Source organism: Hordeum vulgare, chromosome 3H (genome assembly GCF_904849725.1).
Source record: "Hordeum vulgare subsp. vulgare chromosome 3H, MorexV3_pseudomolecules_assembly, whole genome shotgun sequence".
Classification (NCBI taxonomy): Eukaryota; Viridiplantae; Streptophyta; class Magnoliopsida; order Poales; family Poaceae; genus Hordeum; species Hordeum vulgare.
The window spans coordinates 19,884,265-19,895,390 of NC_058520.1; positions in this window are offsets into that span (position 1 = coordinate 19,884,265).

An 11,126-nucleotide genomic window follows, 5' to 3' on the forward strand; every position below is an offset into this window, starting at 1 on the left:
ACATGTATAAACAGTAAAATCATAAATAAGCTCATCAATTATTCAACTACATCAAATCAATATCTCTATTTATTGATCACCGACGAGTGGATGTACTCTTAAATATATGTTTGTTTAGTATATAAGAGTACAAAGTTGTTCAAACATATATTTAAAAGGTAAAAAAGTACAGAGTTGAGCAGGATAGGCTTGCATGATGTAATGTTGCATGATAGTTTCAGATGGTGTTTCATACTATTGCATGATGCATTAGTAATTTCCTCTTTGAAGGGGTGCGGCGTTTTGGCTCTCGGGTGCATCTGCACCCGGGCCGACGGAAAAAATCAAAACAAATACAAAAAAATTTAAAAAAATCAATTTTTTTATGTGGTAGATAATTAGATGCACGAGGCCCACTCCAATTTTGAGTTCGTTTGGGGATCTGAGGCGCTCTCAACAAAAAAGACAAAATCTGGGTCTGTGAAAAAGGTTAATTGTTTACAATTTTTTTGACCCAATTTGTCTTTTTTGCTGAGAGATGCTCGAATGTCCAAATGATATGAAATTTGGAGCGGACCTTGCGCATCAAATTGTCTACTACTCAAAAATAAATTGGATTTTTTTGGATTTGTTTAGTATTTCTTTTTATTTGTTTTGTCAGCGGGAGCATCTGAGCCCGTGCTCAGAAGCAAATTACTCTCTTTGAAGTTCTTACTTCCAACTATTACATGTCTAGGCGCGTACGTTCACCTTTTTTTCTCTTCACTTAAAGTTTCTCTCTTTTTTTCTTAAAGATTAAAAGAATATCAACCAACAAGCTTCGAACTTGAGACCTCCCGTAAGACTATACACAGTGGTATCGAGCATGCCAACTTAGTAGTTACAAAAATTGTAGGCATGACACCTCTTTTAGTTATAAAACGTAGTGGTTTTTTCCGTATATTTTTTGGCCGAGTTTCCATCTATTTTTTCTTTTCTATTTCTTTGTTTCCTTTCTATTTTCTATAAAATCCATGAACTTTTTTAAATCATGAAATTATCTAAAATTCACGAAAAAAAATTCAAATCTCTAAAAAAATTGAAAACTTCAGCTTTTAAGAAATTTTAAAAACACATAACCATTTTTTCAAATTGACGAACTTTTTTCACATATGATGAATATTTTTTCAAAAACCGGCTGGCAGCTGAGGTTCCCAAAATGGGGAACATTTTTCTGCAAATATTTTGAAAATCTGTGAAAAAAATTCAAATCCATGAACATACTTTTTAAAATCGATAATGTTTTTCAAATCTGCGAGAATTTGGGCCGGTCTGACAGCAGCCATGTTGTCGTCTAGTTGGGCCAAAGCCTGAGCATTTTTCTTTTATATTTTTTGTTCTTCTTCTCTTTTTCTGTTAATTCATTTTCTACATTTTGAAATTTATTATTCTTTCAAAAATATTTGGAAATTTGAAAAAAAAATGGAATATCAAATAGTAGTTTTAAGTAACTGTTTTAAATTATGATTTTAAATTCTTTTTCCCATCGCATATAGGTGTCCCTTTATTTCTCTTAGTTATGTTAAAAACTTAAAAGTAACAATTTTAAGTATTTGTTTCAATTATGATTTTAAATATATTTTTCTTTCCAATCTGTTATGGATGCCTACCATTGGTATGTCTCACATAGTTACAAAAGTTGAGGTCATTTCAAGAATGTGTCGAAAAACACCGTGTTCAACGTACCGTGTTCGTGTTCGGGTAGGCCATAAGCATCTGTTTGAGAGCTTGTTGTTTGTCGACATCCATCAAGTAACCACAATTTTTCATTTTCTTGTATTGCCAATTCAAGGCACCATGAAAAGTTGTTTTGGTTTCGACAAATTTAACCAAGGATGTCCGGGTAGGCGAGAAGACCTCGTGTGAGAGCACGTTGTTTCTCGGCATCCTTCAAATTGCCCATATTTCATGATCTTATATGACCAATTCAATGCATCATGCCAACATGTTTGAGTTCTTCACAAGTTTTGTATTTTCTCGAGTTTTCTGGTCAAAAAAGGCGATAAATGACCGAACGTGTCGCAACTTGCACACGGTGTCAGAAGTCGTTCAAACCTGTCATGGATGCCAACCATGGGCATGCCCACCTGGTGGAAAAGGTTGGAGTCATTTCAAGGACATCCACAAAAAGACCATGTTCAATGGGAGGTGTACGGGTCGAAAGGTTTTGTCTGAGAGTGGTTGTCTTTTGACATCTTTGAAATGATTCTAATTCTTTCCATCGCCCTCTATGACCAATTTAAAAGTACCATGCCAAGTTGTTTCCATGTTCGATAACTTTTGTATGTTCTGGAGTTTTCTAAGTTAAAAAAGTCAATAATGGTCGGACGTATCGCAACTTGCATAGGTTGTCTAAAATCATTCAAATCTGAAATGGATGCCTACCACAGGCATACCGGCCATCTTGAAAAAGTTGGAATCATTTTAGGATGTCCACAAATAGACCATGTTGAACGGAGGGTGTTCGCCTAGTTTAAAAGGCTCAGTCCGAGAGTGCTTAGTTTCTCAAATTCTTCAAATGGCCCTATTTTTTTTGCATGCCCTTGTATGACCAATTTAGGGCACGTGCCAAGCTGTTTGGGTTTTCGACAAGTTTTCCTTTTTTGTGAAGTTTTTTCGATAAAAAAATGATAAATGGCCGAATGTGCCGCAACTTGAATACAGTGTTAAAAGTCGTTTAAACCAAGAATGAATCCCTTCAATGGACTTGACCGCTGACTTGCAAAAGTTGGGTTCATTTTAAGGATGAATAAAAATAGACCATGTTCAGAACATCTCTAGCAGACCCCGTATAACGCCGACCAGCAAAACGTGTTACAGTTTGCGGAAATACGTTTTTAAGGGCCGGCGCGGGTGAGGGCAAAGTCAAACCCTGCAAAACGGACCCTAAAAAGGATATTCACAAAAGATACTCTTTTACTGGTCGGTTCGAGCTGCGGCAGAAGAGACCCCTTAAACTTAAACTGTAAATCGAATTTTCTTTCTTACATTTTTTCCACATCTATTTTTTCCCTCTCGCGTGTGTCCATGATCAACTAAATGTGTTCCTAAAAACCGACGGAGAACGTATGAAACAGCTAAATACGGGTCCCTAAATCCATCCAGGAGCTAGCTAGCTAGCTCCCGTCCTCGAATCCATCCAAGAGTCGGGAGCTAGTTAGCTAGCTTCCATCGCCGACGTCGAATCCGGCCAGGACGAGCAGGGCGGCCACAAGGACTGGCGGGGCGGCGTCCGAGGACGGGCGGGGCGATGTCCGGGGCGGTGCACGGTGGACGTAGACGGTGGACGCGGAAGTTTCAGTGGCAGTTGGGCTCCCACCAACTATTTTTTCTCGATACAGGCACCATAGAAGCTGACGCGAAAACTGTATTTTTATAGATCGGGAGGAGCTTTTTACCATGCCCCGCAAAAATATTTACGGACACGACGCGTTTGCGTAGTCTAATCAGGCAATTTTTTTCGCACGGACCTATATTTTAGCAGTTATTTTACGGGTCGGGGCATTATACAGGGTCTGCTAGAGATACTCTCAACATAGGGTGTTTGGGTGTTGGATGATTCCATCCGCAAGGATGTTGTTTCATGACTTCTGTAAAATGGACCTGTCATTTTTCCACCAGCTTCTATGATCAATTCAAGGCATTTTTTCAGGTTGTTTGGATTTTTGACAAGTTTTGCATTTTCTAGAGTTTTCTCGGTGAAAAGGACTGATAAGGGACCGGACGTGTCGCAATGTGCCAGTGTCGGACATTGTTCAAAGTTGTCATGAATGACTCGTATGTTTTGTCCAGGTTGATGCAAGAAGTTGTGGTCATTTATCCATACAAAAGAAAACACCACTTCAGAGGAGCGTGCCAAGCTAGGCTAGATGGTTGCATCAGGGAGCATATAATTTTTTCTACTTTTAATGTTTATTTTATTTGTAATTTCGGTCACTATATATCAATATGAACATTTTCTTATGTCCTAACCGTTTTTCTTTTAAAAAAATCAACAATTCTGGAATTTGAAATCATATACGGAAACTTTACAAACCTGAACTCTTTAAAAAAGTTGTTAACCTATTCCCAACAACTGATGAAAATTTGAACACAAATTCCAAACCGCGTACTTTCAAAAAATTATCAAGTTTTTTCTGAAACGCAAACATTTCTTCTCTTAAATATGTAAAAGGAATTCAAAAAGGAAAACATTTGCTAAAATTGTAATCAATTTATGAAAGAAAGAACATTTTTATAGGGATGGCCACAAAAACTGAACGACGAACCGATACCAAAGTCGAAAATACCAAATTTTGAAAAACAAAAATTCATCGACTATGAAAAAATGCATTGATTTAAAAATCATTGATTTGGAAAACAGTTCATCAATATTCAATAAATCGTCCATTTTTAACAAAGTTTATCTGTTACGAAAAAAGGTCATCAATATTTCTGAAAAAATTATATATTTTGACAAATATGTTCTCAAATTTTCAAATAGTTAACAAAGCATGAAAAACTGTTCGAAAATAATAGTAATAAAAGTTCATTCATTTAAAATAAATGAAATTGAAAAAAGTTTGCACATTGCAAAAGAAAAAAGAAAACAAAAAAGAACAAACCAAAGAAAGCAAAAAAAGGAAATAAAACCGAACTTACCGTTTGAGAAATGAGAAAAAATGGAGCAAGAAAAAGGAAAAAAGAAAAGGAAAAGAGGAAAGAATAAAAGTATGATAAAGAGGCATTTATTCACGTGGAGCGGTGATTATTGGTTGGTTATCGCGTTAATGTGTGAACGATGACATGGATGGTTCAAATCCTACAACATGTATTGTTTTTTGTGATTTAAAATCAGAAAAGAAAGATAGTGTCGCCGGCCCTGCTCGCATGTGTACATCGTATATATATACAGCGGCTAAAAGATGACCAACATATGCCCTTTCTTATGAAAAAATATGGGCTAATCTAAATCATCCTCGTGGTTAGGGAGCGTGTACCGAAGGATAATTGATTAAGAAATTGCAACAAGGGTTTCTTTTTTAGGAGCTCTTAATAAGCCTTTCATGCCTTTATATTTCGGGCTTTAGTTTTGTTTTGCTGCATGCATGTGGTTGCTTATGTTCTCTAAGCATTTGCTTTGGCTTTTGTGGCCTATTGATCCGTAGGCTTGCAAAAACTTTTACAACTTACATAAATAGATTGTAGTTTCAGTCATAACATGAGTTGAAGTATTCCGCTTAGACTAGGTGACATTAAAGTTAGAGTAGTTGGGGCAACAGACGTGCTCAAAGCCGAGTATCTCCTTATAAAAAGAGGGGAGGAGGTGCACGTCGACGGTGTACCAGGCGATGCGGTCGAGCTGCAAGTATATCCTAAAAGGAGGAGGCGGGAATTGGGTCGGGTCAAAAAAACCTCGGTGATGAAAACCTGGCCCGAGCCCCTAATAAATCGGCCCAAGCCCGAGAAAGCTTGGTGAGGCCTGGCCCGACTACATTTAAAAATTGGCTTTTGCAAGCCCGATCCAGATCCATTGGGGTCGATTTCCAGGCCCTAGCCCGGCCCGATGGCATGATTTGGCCTGGCCTGGCCCCGGATTTTCGGGCCAGGTCGGGTCGGGTCGTCCGGGCTGGGCTGGCCATGCCCAGATATATTGCTACAGAACCACTTCTCAAAATATGCGCCATTCATCTCTCATGCTGACTATCTAGATTTCTCTTTTTTTTTCTATTTTTGCATCTCAAGCTCAGATCTTAGTCTAGCCACTTCCTGTTCTCCGCCGTACTGCATCTTTTTATCATTTTTGAGGGAAGCCAGCCGTGCCGCTGCATCTCCAATTCTCCATCGCCTGTCTAGCTACGTTGGTTTTAGCTGCCCACACCTCGAATTTTGTGACAGTCAGGCTAGAAATTCTCTTCGTACTACGAAGAAGAAAATAAGATCGTTTTCCTGTAAAATGAAATGAAAATGGAAATAAAATGTGCTAGTCCGAATCATTCATTCCAGCTGGTTGATGAGATGTGAAAGCCACTTCTACCTAACGTGCCTTAATAAATCGGTTTAGTTGAGATGCATTATTGGATCCTGTGTACTCCCTATATTTATAGTTGGGGAAAACTGTTTATTTCTCCCCAATTACAAATATTTTGAAACAGAGGAAGTAGTATTTACTCCAACAGCATTGTCATGTGTATGTCTTGTTGTCTAAATTTCCATATATAACATGGCCTAAAAATTCTCTCATATACACGTATATTTTTGTAGGATTGTATATGCGTAGACTGTCTATAGTCTCTCTCCTAGGGTCTTATAACTGCCATTTCAACTACCGTTTCAGTAGTTATGATTCAAACGGTTTATGGTTGCAACGGTTAGAGCATCTCTAGATGATAGTATAAATTTGATGGTTTCTATTCTCATTTAGACCATAGTCCAAAACGACGGTTCCTTCTCCGTAATCTTATTTAGGTAAAAACATATCTAGTTCATGAGAGTAAATTGCATGGAAGTATCATAATTAATGCAATACGTGCATATTGATATCAAGTTTGGTATTTCTTTTATGTCAGTATCAACTTTAAGACTGGTCGTTGCAGGTCGAACTAAAACGGCTGTTTATACGTATTGACGCCGAAACTGGCCGGTCGGGCACAACTGTGAGGTGCCACGGTGGTCAATCGGGGGTTCGGGGCGTGCCCGCGCACTCACTAGGTTGAGCCCGGCTCGGTTGAATCGGTTCGTCCCGATCGCTCTCATCTCTCCCCTCAAACCCTAGGTCTCCTGAGCAGCTATGGCGTCGGCAACTCCGGCAAGCGGCAACCAGGACTTCGACGACGGTGGAGACATGTCATACGATGTAGCGCCACGGTTGGCGAAATCTATGGCGACGGTGGCGACTCCAGCTCCGCGTACTCCACCAACGACGATGAAATTTTGGAGCCGTCGTTGTCCATGGAGCAGCGGTTGCGGCTGGCCAGGCTTTGGGTGGCGAACCCTAGCAGTAGCCATGAATGGACACATGGTATCGGCGGCGTGCTGTAAGTTCTCGTCATCTTCCCTACTTCTCCTCCTTCTCCTCTGCATTCTGTAATTGGGGATTGGGTTTCCTCAAGGGATTATGTTATTGAAATTGAGTACTAGGGCAAGTGGTACTCCTATTTTACTTTGTATTGAATTTAGGAATAGGGCACTGCCATTCAAAATTTAGTCAAAAATTACTTTTCTTGTTCCTCTTTTACTGTGTTGATTTTTGCTATGTTTTGTTAAGTATAATTTATAGAAAATTATGAGTCAGGGTACTGAAAACTAGAAATTTCCTTTGTTTTCTAGTTTCAACGAAGACACATGGGAAGTTAGGATCCATTTTGATGCTCAAGAATTGGAGAGGAAGCTATGCAGTTCAGATGTTACTTATTTAAATATAGTTGCACTGATGGAAACACAAGGATTTAGTGTATATGACTCTTTGTATCACATTGAGAATCCAGGTTTTGGAGAGTAAGGGCTGGAAATTGTAGTTAGTAATGTTGAGTTACAAATGATAAAGAGGAAGAGTAAGGATACTTTGGTACTAATTTGCTAGTTAGGGTTTGTCCACCCCCTGCTAGTGAATTTGAGATTCAACACTCACATAAGCAAGATTTCCCCCCTATTGTGTATGAAGAGCTTGTTGTGTTTGATGTGACTGAGCCCCCTATATTAGTTGTTGATCAACAAGGAGTTGTTTTTGAAAGTGAGTGTAGCAGCTCTACTAGAGCTCATGCTCCTGCTATCTGCACATAAGAAAGCGGGAATTTAAATGCCAGGTTGAAAGAAGTTTATGAAGAAGAAGAAGAGGAGGGGTGTTAGAGATTTGATGTATATGAGGACAGTGATGCTTGTCCCTGTGATAATGATGGTCAAATTGGAAACGACTCTTATTATGCGTCTGATGATGAAGATGTAGAGATGGAGGAGGGAAAGAGACAGAGAGAGGAAGAAGAAGAAGATGAATAAACAGATGTTGAACAATCAGAGGTGCAAGAAGTGCTGCATTATGAGGGTGACACTGAAGTTGAGGAACTTTTTGAGCTGGAGGAAGATGAAACATTGGTTACAGAAGGAGAAGAACCTTCAAAGAAGAAGCATGAAGTTGCCTGTTAGGAGAGGACCAACAACAAGGTCACATTCAAGTGTGGTAAAAAAAGTTGGAACCAGATTTAAAACCTTCATCAAATGAAGAAGAGAAGGGTTTGCTTAAGGAGAGTGATGATGATGGTTTTGAGCCACTGTCATTTGTCCTACCAAAGAAAAGGAAGAGTAGGGAAAAGAAAAGGAAGAGTGGTGCTGCCAGAGGTAGTGTTGGCAGAGGTGATGCTGGCATAGGAGGACCTGGCATAGGAAATGCTGACATAGGAGGTGCTGGAAGAAGTGCTGGTGGAAGAAGAGGCGCTAGAAGAGGTGCTCCAAGGGCATTCACTGCCCGAGTCAATCTGCTGCCTCCACTTCTACTGCTCTTCCTTCCTATGGTACACACACTGGATGGGTGGCCTACTTTAGTGCTAGTGGTAACCACTAGTGGAGTGTTGTTATGTTAGAAAGTGATGGTGCAATGAGTGAACTTGGTGCTGGTGTTGTGTGTGGATGATGCATATGTTGCTAATTTTGTTGTTGAGGATTATGTTGTTATTATGTTGATGATGATGTGGTTACATGTCCAATGATTATGTTGTTAGCTCAATAATTACCTAAACCACAAATCTCACAAAACACAAATCTTTCCAACACTTTGCTCACATCAAAACTCACAAATCGTACTAAATCACAGCTCAATAATCACATAAACAACACAACTCAAACATCAAACAATTCAAACCTCAAAAATCACGTAAACATCACCAATCACAAAATCATATCAACACAATTTACCGAGTTCAACATACTAGAACCATGGTTCACAAATACATAGTGGAGTTCAAATGCTTACATTCATCCTTTACTCACAAAGGATAGATAGCACCAACAATAGCTGCATACACAGCGTGAGTCTTAGAATTAGTACAACCATACAGTACACAACCATAGTTAACTAGGTTACCGCACAACTATCCTACCCAAAAGGTCAGCAATGCCCACTACACTCATATCCATCTTGTTCATTTCTGTAAGATGGCCAGGATTGTTGGAAATATGCCCTAGAGGCAATAATAATATGATTATTATCATATTTCCTTGTTCATGATAATCGTCTATTGATCATGCTATAATTGTATTAACAGGAAACGGTAATACATGTGTGAATAAATAGATCACAATGTGTCCCTAGCAAGCCTCTAGTTGGCTAGCTCGTTGATCAATAGATGATCATGGTTTCCTGATCATGGGCATTAGATGTCATTGATAACGGGATCACATCATTGGGAGAATGATGTGATGGACAAGACCCAATCCTAAGCATAGCACTAGATCGTATCGTTCGTATGCTAAAGCTTTTCTAATGTAAAGTGTATTTTCCTTCGACCGTGAGGTTGTGCAACTCCCGGACACCATAGGAGTGCTTTGGGTGTATCAAACGTCACAACGTAACTGGGTGACTATAAAGGTGTACTACGGGTACCTCCGAAAGTCTGTGTTGGGTTGGTACGAATCGAGATCGGGATTTGTCACTCCATGTGACGGAGAGGTATCTCTGGGCCCACTCGGTAGAACATCATCATGAGCTCAATGTGACTAAGGAGTTAGTCACAGGATGACGTGCTACGGAACGAGTAAATAGACTTACCGGTAACGAGATTGAACAAGGTATAGGCATACCGACGATCGAATCTCGGGCAAGTTCTATACCGACAAACAAAGGGAATTGTATACGGGATTGATTGAATCCTTGACATCGTGGTTCATCCGATGAGATCATCGTGGAACATGTGGGAGCCACCATGGGTATCCAGATCCCACTGATGGTTATTGGCCGGAGAGTGTCTCGGTCATGTCTGCATGCCTCCCGAACCCGTAGGGTCTACTCACTTAAGGTTCGATGACGCTAGGGTTATAGGGAATTGTTATACGAGGTTACCGAAGGATGTTCGGAGTCCCGGATGAGATCCCGGACGTCACGAGGAGCTCCGGAATGGTCCATAGGTAAAGATTGATATATAGGATGGATGGGTTTAGACGGCGGCAATGTTTCACGCACCACCGGCAAAGTGCCGGGACCACCGGAAGGGTTCCGGAGGCCCGCCGGGAGGGGCCACAAGCCCCGGAGAGCTACATGGGCCAAGTGTGGGAGGGAACCAGCCCCTAGGTGGGCTGGTGTGCCCCCCACACCCAGCCCATGCGCACGAGAGAGGGAGGGAGGGGAAACCCTAGGCGTTGGTGGGCCTAAGGCCCACCTAGGGTGGGAACCCTAGGTGTGGGAGAGGGGGCCGCACCACCTAGGGTGGGAACCCTAGGTGTGGCACCCCCCTCCCCTCCTCATATATATAGAGAGGGTTTTGGGGCTGTTTCGCACATAGTTTTCCATCTCCCTCGGCACAGCACTGCTTCCCTCCTTCCTCCTCTCCCACGGTGTTTGGCGAAGCCCTGCCGGGAGACCTCGCCTCTCCATCGACACCACGCCGTCGTGCTGCCGGAGATCTTCCCCAACCTCTCCCTCCTCCTTGCTAGATCAAGGTGCATGAGACATCACCGGGCTGCACGTGTGTTGAACGAGGAGGTGTCGTGATTCGGCACTAGATCGGAATCACACCGCGATCTGAATCGCCGCGAGTACGACTCCATCAACCGCGTTCTAACAACGCTTCCGCTTAGCGATCTTCAAAGGTATGAATATGCACTCACCCCTCTCTCGTTGTTGGTCTCTCCATAGGAATATCTGAATATGGCGTAGGAAAATTTTGAATTTATGCTACGTTACCCAACAGTGGTAGCCGAGTCAGGTTTTCTATGCGTAGATTCTATGCACGAGTAGAACACAAAAGGTTGTGGGCGATGATTTGTCAATTGCTTGCCGCTACTAGTCTTATTATTTTCCGGCGGTATTGTGGGATGAAGCGGCCCGGACCGACCTTACACGTACGCTTACGTGAGACAGGTTCCACCGACAGACATGCACATCGTGCATAAAGGTGGCTAGCGGGTGTCTGTCTTTCCCA